The 11185-nt window shown below is 35.3% G+C and overlaps 1 pseudogene; it reads left to right on the top strand.

The window, feature by feature from the left end:
* The first annotated feature begins 1566 nt into the window (after positions 1-1566).
* On the top strand, positions 1567-7042 carry LOC149228624 (binding partner of ACD11 1-like; annotated as a pseudogene).
* Positions 7043-11185: the final 4143 nt, after the last annotated feature.

Below are 11185 nucleotides of genomic sequence, written 5' to 3'. Positions count from 1 at the left end.
AAGGAGGAAATTATTAGCCTAAGGAAACATCTTGAAGAAGAAAAAAAAAAGAAGAGGTAATGAGTAGACAACTAAAGGATAAAGGAGAATAATGTGAAAGGTTGTAAGTTGAGACTAATTCAGATAGAAGTGAGTTAGAAGAAAAAAATTGATTGTGTAAACAACTATAAGAGGAGAATGTCTTCATGAAGAACTTAGAAAAGTGAAGTAGATCAAAGGAAACCTTAAAGGATAATGAAGCATCCCTAAAAATAATTATAGAAGAAGAATCCAATGGAAGCATGATTTGTAAAGAAGCAAAAGAAACAAGCAAAAAAATCAAGAACCAAAGAATGAGATGAAGAAATGATCATTTGCAAAAATTACATTTACTCCTAGAGATGAATTGAGCAAATTCAAAAGATCTCAAAGGAGATTCTCTGCTCCTGTGAAATATATCATGTGTTTTTCTTACTATGGGCCTAGACATGTAGCAACAAAATGTAAGAACAAGCAAACCAAGACTAATCCGCAGAACATGCAACAAACAAGAAGGCTCACTCAAGCAAGAAAACAAATAAGACAACCATTCACCAAGTACAAAAATAATTTTTATGGTTATTGTTATTTGTGCAATGGATTTGGACATAAAGCTACTGAATGCAAAATGTATGTAAAGAAAAGTAGAAACGACTCAAGAAGATACAAGCCTTTTCAAACTTTTCTTGGTCATATAAGGTTCCATTTATGCAGAAACCTTGGAGACAAAGCCAAATATTGTAAGCTTCCATATACTCTAAATAACTCTAGACAAAAGATGGAAGCTACTGCAAGTAGACCAAACATTGAGTTAAAAGAAAATGTAGACAATAGAAGGCAATATACTAAAGTGTGGAAGAGAAAGAAAAAAGAGTAACCTGTGACTTCAATCATTTGAAGTCAACTTGGTCTCATTGGGAGCTCTTCATGGAAGAAATGAAGAACTTGTTGTAACTCAGAGAATCATTGTTTCAGGGGGAGAGCAAACTCAAGAATGCATTGGAAGAAATGACAAATATGAGGAGACTAAACACATGAAGTATGACAAAGGCATTTTCTATATAAATGAATTTGACAAGATATCAGATAATGCTCGAAGTATGTAGTTTAAGAACTTGAAGACCTAAGAGTGGACAATTGGATGTATCAATACTAACTTCTTAAGGAATGTCTAATTAAATGAATCCCAAACTTGCATTCCTGACTTAAAGTCAGTTTTGGAAACACAACGCAGGTTATTTTGCATAGAGAAATAATACAAGAATTTGTGTATAGCCAAACTATGCAAAGAAAATGCATACAATGGAGACAAATATTATGGTTCTATAGTAAGTTTTTACAGCATAATCAAACAAATAAACAAAAATTAATTAATCAATTAAAAGAAAAAAAGAAAAGCATGGTCATTGGTGCTCATCTCAAGGATGTATTCACTCATTTATTGGAATTCGCACCATATAGGGAGAATCAATACTTAAGGATTGTAAGATCGTTAGCCATGGGTTTGCATAAAGGGTGGGAAATAAAATTTTAAGGGAAGTAGTGCCTGACAGTGAGATCATGCAATATTACACCATGCAAGTGATGAATTTTTCTTCAAATGTAATAGAAGAGATTGTCAGAAATTTCTTCTCCCACTATGGAACAGTTGAAAGCGTTGAATTAGAGACAACTAGAGAGGAAGCTCGTGTTGTTTCTAGAACTTTATACTAGCCCTATGCTGTGGAAATAGATGTTCTATTGAGCGAAGAAACCATAATAGATCAAAGAGTGTGTATAGTCAATTAGCAGAGTAGTGATCAGTCTTTTGACATTTGGAATAGTCCATCATGGAGGCTTGAACATGAGTTTGAAGACTATGAGACTAGTTATTTTGTGAGGACTCCTGGTGGTGTAGTAACCAAGACTCACGAACTTGGAGGTAGCTACTTCAATTCTATCTGAAGGGTATGTTTTGGGAAAAGATGCATTGAGCAAGGAAAAAATATTTTGACGAGACCTGTCTTGTCTCGACGAGTGTTGCTAAGGTAGTATATTTAAGAAAGAGAATTGGTATAGATGATAAAATTAGTACTAGTGCATAATTTGTTAGAGCCATTGAAAACAATTATCATGTCTCAGAGAGCACCAACTCAATGTTAGTAGTAGACCAACAAACCATGAGAAATTTGGGAACAAGAATTGTAAATAGTAGGAATAAAGGTAAAAGTTCCAATTGGTGTATGAGAACATGTAGAAGTTGCATAAGGAGGTGTTAGTGGAAGTGTAACTGGAATGGGTCATTAGGATGGAATGTTAGTGAAATCTATAACATTACATTATAGTCTGGAAGTTGTAGTCATATTGGCAGAATTGTTGAGCATCACCTATAAAACTTAGCAAGCATGGCAGTATGTGTTACACAATTTGAAGGAAAATGGAATGTTAACACACAAAAATTAATACAAGTGGTGCCAAAAGTCGTGACTAATAGATAATGGAACACATGCATTATTTACTAAACGATGGTTGAAAATGTAGTTATTTCCACACTTTGAAATTAGTGTCAGCTGACAAGGAATGATGGAAATCATTACAAATTGGAAAGTGTACAACATTGATCAATGTTAAATATGTTCCAACAAAAACCATATTGACAACATTGTATTGGTGATCATTGTATTAAATTATTTCATCTTTCATGATGTAATTAGTATTAACATATTGTGGCAGTAGTTTAATGCATTAATATATGTGTTGATTACCGTATAAATTGATTCACTACATTTGGAGCGATGTTGTTGTTATATGGGAATGTTACCTAATATAAAATGCTAGGGGATCAAAGATCTAGAGATGCCAGTGATGTTTATACTTATGATTGGACATAATTAGAAGTTTTGATAAAATGAAACGTTACATGAATGTGGAACGTTGTTTAGACTGTCAAGTAGATATTCAATGGTTGTAGCAATGTTATGATGGTGGCACTATATGTCATGCATTAACAAAGGATGGGAAGATAAATTGGGATGTTACATTTTTTGCAGTGGATCTGAGCAAATATAAGATTCTTTCATTACATACTATAAGGAGACTTGAGCTAAATTGAGGACTTGTGTTATAGTGGAACATTACTTGTGAGTATACTATGAACTTGTCAGCACAACAGATCTGAGGTCTACCTAAATTATGAGTCTATACCAATCCTAGATTGCCAAAACAATGTTAGAAGGATGTTATAGCTAGAGGGAACCATAATGGCTCTAGGCTGATTGAAAATGTTCAACTCCTAACGAGTGCTAATGGATATTGAAAGTTGTTAACATAATGGAATGATATGCTACTCCCAGCCTTCAACATCTCACCATTATTGACCAATCAACTCATTCTACTTGAAGCACTTGAATATTTTAGGGTTTTTCATTGGCACGGAGTTGAACCAATAGCAGCTGATATGGATGCTTGATATGGGGCAACCTATTGCGCAACATTCACAAAACCTACCCCAAATTGAAACTCTATGCTTGGCATGATGCTTACATTATATGATTTGGGCTCTTTTTCCAAACATAGCTTTTGTTTTATGTGTTATATTTTCGTTTAATATAAGCTGAGCATAATAAGATATTGTGTAAATGTTTTAGGTATTAAAATTTTGTGCGAGTTTGGAGATTAAATTTATCTGTGTATTAGAGGTTGTGAGTTTTTGTTTTAGGTTTGGGAAGGTGTTGGTCACGGGATCAAAAAGACACCCAGTGACATAATTTAAAAGTTTCCTTGCAAAAAGCATGGGCCAACCTAAAGATCAGTTGATTGACTATCTATTGCTAGTGAAGAAGACCATGTTTTGAATACAATGTGATGCAAGAGCATCCTGATCAAATGCCATTGTTTATTTGGTTGATTTAGGGGGTGATGTTTTTCTTAATTGTTTTATAAATTATGTATATTTTAAGAGAAAAATTTGAGTGTGTGGTTTATTGTAAATTTTCTCTTATAATTGAGAATATGAGAGGAGTTGGGGTGTATAGATATGTTAGGGATTATGAGCTCCTTGAATAGAAATTAGTTGAGTCAGAAGAGGGATAAGATATTTTAGGGATTTAGTTGAGTGATCTATGGAGGAAATCATGGATTTAGAATAATCCATAACTATGTAATTCATTTTATAACTTTAAGCCTGCGTATAAGGATAGGATAGGGAGAATTAGTGAGAGAGTTAGCAGACAGGAGGGTTGGATTGTGAGCCTACGGGCATTGAAACGAGAAAGGGCCACTGATACAAACCATGTAAAGGCAGATCAGGCCAAAGCTAGATTGTAAAACAGGATTTTATTTGTATCTGTACATTTATTTAATGAATGAGGAAACTGAATTCGTTGTGACTGTGTGTGTCATTCCTTTTATGTGCTGAGTGATCCGTAATTGTGAATTTATGGTTTTTGTGTGATAAACCATGATGAATGAATTCAAGTTGAATTTCTAAAAGTCTTTCTGAGTGACAAAAGACTTACCATCTGGGTAGAATCCGTGTGATTCTAGTTTGGATTTAATAGATGTATGTACAGGTCAAGTAAAGAACGAATTACAAAATCTAGAAGAAGGGAAATAATATAGAGAGTATTATGTATTCCAGTTCGAAGTGGTGTTAAAGAAATAGAGGTATAGTTGCAAGGAAGAGTAAAGAAATTAGAGAATTCTCGGCACACTGTTTTTAAGCAAAGAAAGGAGTTGGCAGAGTTGAACTTGGTATCAAGTCGATTTGGAGGTGAGAAGGAAATTTAATGGAAGCACCAAGTTTGGTGGAAAAGTGAAACAAGCCAAAGTGAAATGCATAATTGCGAAGGTTAGGAGTCTACGGGTGTCTTGATTGTGGTTGAATCGCCAAACTAAATCATAGTCATTGATCTCACTAATCAACGCTTATGTCATAGTCAATGATGGGGATTAGGCATGTTTTTAACCCATGTGTTAGTTGAAGGGTCGTAGACTGTTGATCACTATTGATGCTGACCGTTGGATTAATATCACATCGCATCATTCATGAGTGAATGAACCCTGGCTGAGAGAAATTGCGATATGAGATGTACAATGATCGGGTGACTATCGACCATCGGATTGAATGGTAAGATCAATGACATAGAGCAAAGTGCTTGTGCAAAAAGGGAAAGTCAATGTGGGAAGTCAACGTGGGAACGATTGTTATTCAAATACCAATTGATGTTTAGTTGATGTTCAGTTGTTGTTCAATCATTGTTCAGTTATTGTTCAGTTGTTGTTCGATTGCCATTCAAATACCAGTTGTTATTCAATTGTTGTTCAGTTGTTGTTCAATTATTGTTCAATTGTTGTTTAGTTTTTGTTTAATTGCGGTTGTTGTTCAATTCCTGATTGTTGTTTAATTGTGATTGTTTTTTAATTGCAATTGTTGTTCAATGCCAGATTGTTGTTCAATTGCAATTTGAGGTCCGGTCTTATGTGCATTCAGGTGGGACTGACGTTCGTTGGTGGATTATGTGTAGAAATGTTGTTTGGTGATTAATCGGGTTTTGGATAAAATCCACCAATGTAAATGCTTCTGATTGGTATAGGTGGGCCATAACCCACAGGGTTACATAAGGTTATTATGAAAATCAATGACATTGCCATTAGGGGTTTTTCCTGCGTCTTTTTTGGTATCAGAGCAGGGAAAGGTTTCCTGGGAGTAGAAAGGAGATTTTGTGTGCAAAATAAGGATGTTCTTGCTTATGAAGATTTATGATTACAAAGGTATGAAAGTTCACAACAGTTGAATGAAGGGAAAAGTTTGGCACAAGACTACAATAGTAAGACTGTAGGAAGAACTTTTGGAAGTTCTTAGAGATTGTAGCAGAACCTCATTCCAGCTGAGGCTTGGAATAGACAGGGACATAGGAGTCTTTAAGAGAAGTGATTGTAGCAACCAGACAGAGAGCAAGATTTCTCAGTGAAATTTCTAAGGAGAAGAGGACTTGGAAACCAGGTAGAGGAGAAGCTTGGTGAGAAGATCAACTTAGAAGGAAGTTGATGGGTTGGAGGTGTAGAGGCTCAAACAAAAGAGAAGATGGCTATGGAAATTCATATGGAAGGTTCAGAAGAAGGCTACAAGATGAAGGAAAAGGATGCTAAAACAATCCGCAGGAAATAGATGCGTCAAGTGGAGTTTGAAAAGGAGATTGTTGAGATAAGAGAAGAACTCGATGTGTTAAGAATGCTGCTAGAGGAAAACCGAAGATTAGGTTGGGTATTAAAGAAGAAGCCAGTGAAGTGGCAGAAGTTACAGAGAAGGCTACGATAGAGACAAGTGAAGCGGTTGATGGAAAACCTCAGAGAAGCAGAGTCAGAAATGGAAGTTTCCATTTGTGAACCAGAACAGGGTGAATTTTTGGGTGAAGAGGATAATGAGAGATCAGATGAATATCTCATGGACTATTGGAATAGTTCAAAACAATTTGAAGATATGTTGACGAGGGAAGCAGATGAGGCTACGAAGCCTTGTGTTTTTAAATCTCATAGTTTGTTTATGTTTGAATGACGTGCAGAAGATGATGGACAGTGTGGTGAAACTATAACAAAGATGAATAAAGCCCTTGAAGTCAAGTATGATGGAGGATGCCTTTTAGAGGAGGAAGGTGTTGATTTATTGCAGTAGAAAAAATTCATAGATGAATTTATGTTTGGTGTAAGACAGTCAATTGAAGTTGTTATGGACTAGAAGCATAATGAAAACGTTGTAGTGGTATTCCAAGGAGGTAAAGAAATGAATTTGTTTAATGAAATTGATGAAAGAATTTTGCAATGTGATGGTACAGAAAACAGGATAACTCAGGAGGATTGCCAGGAAAAGAATGAAGTTGAGAATGAAGATTTTGATGAAATGCTGGAAAGATTTCACATGGAAATAGAGTTCTTGGAAAGATTGCTCAAGGAATTTGAAGGAGAAAGGAAGCTTTCAGAACCTGATAAAGAAGAGATTGAGGTTACCATGCATGATAAGGATGAAATGTCTCTAACGTTTATATAATTAAGTGAATGTTTTGACTCTTCAATTAATAATGTGGCTATAGGTATGAAAAACAACATTAATAAATATGATGTTGAAATCAGAGAACTTGAGCAGAGATTATTTGAAGATGAGATGAAAGATCAGAAGCAACAAGAAAGTTATATCCTTGAGACATGAAGGAAACAAAAGTAGTAATCCAGTAGGATAAAGATGGAAGAAACCAACAATTTAAAAGAGATGATCAGCAACATGAGAGTAAATTTGAGGAAGGCAGTGGATTGCGAGAGTATAACAATTGGCATAAGAATGAAGAGCGTGAGATTAGTTTGGCAGTAATGAGAGCAAAAGTAGATATATTAATGGAGTGGCTACAAAGAAAGACAAATGAAGACTGAAGACATAGATGGAGAATGAAGAAACGAGTCAAGTGGAAGCTATTGCAACAGAAGTGGAATGGCAAGCTGATAAATGAGTTCAGAGAACTTGAACAAATTCATATTCATTTGTTAGAGAAGGAGAGACTCAAGGGAATGGAGTCACAACAAAGAGGATCTACTGAAATCCAAAAGGTCTATGGTGGAATATTGGTGCTTGAAGCATCAAAAGAGGGCGAAAGGTCTTGTATTTTTAAAACTAATAATTTGTTGATGAATGTAGAGACAGTATCGGATGAGAAATTTTTTACTATAGGGACAGTCAATGACTATAGCTGTGATCAAGAAGAAGTTCTGGATTATTCTTCATTACAGAAAGTTGAGTGTCCAGTGCAACTAGAGAAGGAAGCAACAGACAAAAAGCTAGAGGCCGAAGAAGATAAGACCACAGAAATTGCAACGGAAGGAGGAGAAGACACTACAGAGAACATCAATTGTATTGATGTAATTGACAAAGAGGAATTACTCCGAGGAATTGGCAGAAGTAATTGCTGTAAAAACTGACGGAATCTGGTTGACAAAGTGAGTGATGCTGGTGATGGTGAAATTTTAGATTTAGCTCTTATTAATTTCAATACTACCAAGTCAGCTAATAAAACTATAAGTGCTAATGTAGAGCCAGTTCAAAACCCAATCGAAATTTAGAGACCAGGGAAGTGGGTATTCGAGGTTCCGCTTGCGGTTCACAAGTCTATATTTCTAGAGGAATAGATGGTGTGGCATGGAAAGTTGAGAATCATGTTCAATAATTCTCTGAAAATACTATTTTGGGAATTCTATGCAAAATTACAGAATGGAGTTGATACTTTAAAGGACCGGTGGCAAAACAGAGTTTGGAATCATAGAGGTAGCAAGTCATTGAGACTTGTGGTTGTCACATTATTACAGAAAAGTGACAAACCTCATAGACAGGAGTCTATGGAACCTTTTCTACATGGGGAATCTGATGTAGTAGCATCTTGCTAAAATGTCATTGTTTACTTGGTTGATTTAGGGGGTGATGTTTTTATTAATTATTTTATAAATTATGTAGATTTTAAGAGAAAAATCTGAGTGTGTGGTTTATTGTAAATGTCCTCTTATAATTGAGAATATCAGAGCAGTTGGGTTGTATAGATATGTTAGGGATTATGATCTCTTTGAATAGAAATTATTTGAGTCAAAAGAGGGATAAGATATTTTAGGGATTTAGTTGAGTGATCTATGGAGGAAATCATGGATTTAGAATAATCCATAACTGTGTAATTAATTTTATAAATGTAAGCCTGCGTATAACAATATGATAGAGAGGATAGGGAGAATCAGTGAGAGAGTTAGTAGACAGGAGGGTTGGATTGTGAGCCTACGGGCATTGAAATGAGAAAGGGCCATTGATACAGACCATGTAAAGGCAGATCAGGTCAAAGCTAGATTGTAAAACAAGATTTTATTTGTATCTATACATTTGTTTAATGAATGAGGAAATTGAATTCATTGTGACTGTGTGTGTCATTCCTTTTATGTGCTGAGTGATCCGTAATTGTGAATTTATGATTTCTATGTGATAAACCATGATGAATGAATTCAAGTTGAATTTCTGAAAGCCTTTCTGAGTGACAAAAGACTTACCATCTGGGTAGAATCCATGTGATTCTAGTTTGGATTTAATAGATGTATGTACAAGTCAAGTAAAGAACGAGTTACGAAATCTGGAAGAAGGGAAATAATATAGAGAGTATTATGTATTCTAGTTCGAAGTGGTGTTAAAGAAACAGAGGTATAGCTGCAAGGAAGAGTAAAAAAAATTAGAGAATTCTCGGCACACTGTTTCTAAAAGGAGAAAGGAGTTGGCAGAGTTGAACTTGGTATCAAGTCGATTTGGAGGTGAGAAGGAAATTTAATTGAAGCACCAAGTTTGGTGGAAAAGCGAAACAAGCCAAAGTGAAATGCATAACTGCGGAGGTTAGGAGTCTACGGGTGTCTTGATTGTGGTTGAAGCGCCACACTAAATCATAGTCGTCGATCTCACTAGTCAACGCTTATGTCACAGTCAACGATGGGGATTAGGCATGTTTTTAACCCATGTGTTAGTTGAAGGGCCGTAGACCGTTGGATCACTGCCGATGCTGACTATTGGATTAATATCACATCACATCATTCATGAGTGAATGAACCCTGGCCGAGAGAAATTTTGATATGCGATGTGCGATGATCGGGTGACTATCGACCATCAGATTGAATGGTAAGATCAATGGCATAGAGAAAAGTGCCTGTGCAAAAAGGGAAGGTCAACGTGGGACCGATTGCTGTTCAAATACCAATTGTTGTTTAGTTTCTGTTTGATTTCTGTTCAAATACCAGTTGTTGTTCAGTTGATGTTTAGTTGATGTTCAATTTTTGTTGAGTTACTGTTCAGTTGTTGTTCAATTGTGATTGATGTTCAATTCTCGATTGTTGTTCAATTGCGATTTGAGGTTTGGTCTTGTGTGCATTCAGGTGGGACCGGCATTCGTTGGCGGATTAGGTGTAGAAATGTTGTTTGGTGATTGGTCAGGTTTTGGATAAAATCCACCAATGTAAACGCTTCTGATTGGTGTAGGTGGACCATAACCCACAGGGTTACATAAGGTTATTATGAAAAGTATGGAAATTGCCTTTAGGGGTTTTTCCTACGTCACAATGAGATAAAAATTGAGGACTATCTTGGTGGAAACTCAAAAATTATGTTAGTGAATGTATAGAATTACAATTTGATTTCTCCAAATACCCAAATTTGTATATGATCAAATTTTTTGTGATTCGTGTTCAGTGCAATTACTTCTAGTTTTGGCATGTGGTGAGATCGTTGGCATGGTAATTTGTTGCCAATATAATTGGAAGAAGCGCATGAAAATGGCATGTTATATGATTGTATTTATGGTATGTTATATGGGAATTGGTGTGGTTATATGGTTATATTTATGGTGCATGGTGTTGATTTTATATAATCATCTAAGGTATAAATGTCATTGGTATTATAACACAACGCATTACACAACCAATACTGCAATAGTGGCATTACACAAACAATACTGCAATAGTGGCATTAATATATGGAGGGCAACGTTAAGGAATATTGGAAGCATTTTCACATATTCAATTGGTGTTTTCACGTATGCAATACGTTTTCACATATTCAAGTCATGGGAATCTTGGCACATATTATTTGAGAGAGAGTTGGCATGATATCAATGCAAATATTCAATTGGCACATATTGCAACATTATCGTAGTATGGCTATTGGCACATTATTATCATATTATGAAGCATTGATATATATGATTTTATGAATTATGGCTATCATATATGCAACGTTATCATATAATTATGGGTATTGGCACATTGTGTTGGAAATTGCGTTGGCACATAGCAACTTTATTAAATATATAAACGCAAATGTATATTACTGTTGCATAACAACTTTATTAACTATGCCAAACAATGCTATTATGGCGAGAGGAGCAGAGTTATACGTTCTTCCAACAATGTTATTATGATGTGAGAGGAGCAATGATTATTATGGAATCAAAGGAGCAACATTTAGTTTACAACAATGTTGGTAAAATGTTGTAGTGCGATGCTTTATACGGTTAGTGCCTTTGTATTGAATTGAATTCCAACAACATTACAATGAAACGCATTGAACTGGGTTGCAACCACATTTGCAAATGTCTCTAGTTTTAATGCCTTCATATATTTTAATGGCTTT

This window comes from Pinus tabuliformis, chromosome J (assembly GCF_031772625.1).
Source record: "Pinus tabuliformis cultivar Carrire ecotype Pingquan chromosome J, CPIR1, whole genome shotgun sequence".
NCBI classification, from domain to species: domain Eukaryota; kingdom Viridiplantae; phylum Streptophyta; class Pinopsida; order Pinales; family Pinaceae; genus Pinus; species Pinus tabuliformis.
This window is presented reverse-complemented; position numbering and strand designations above follow the sequence as displayed.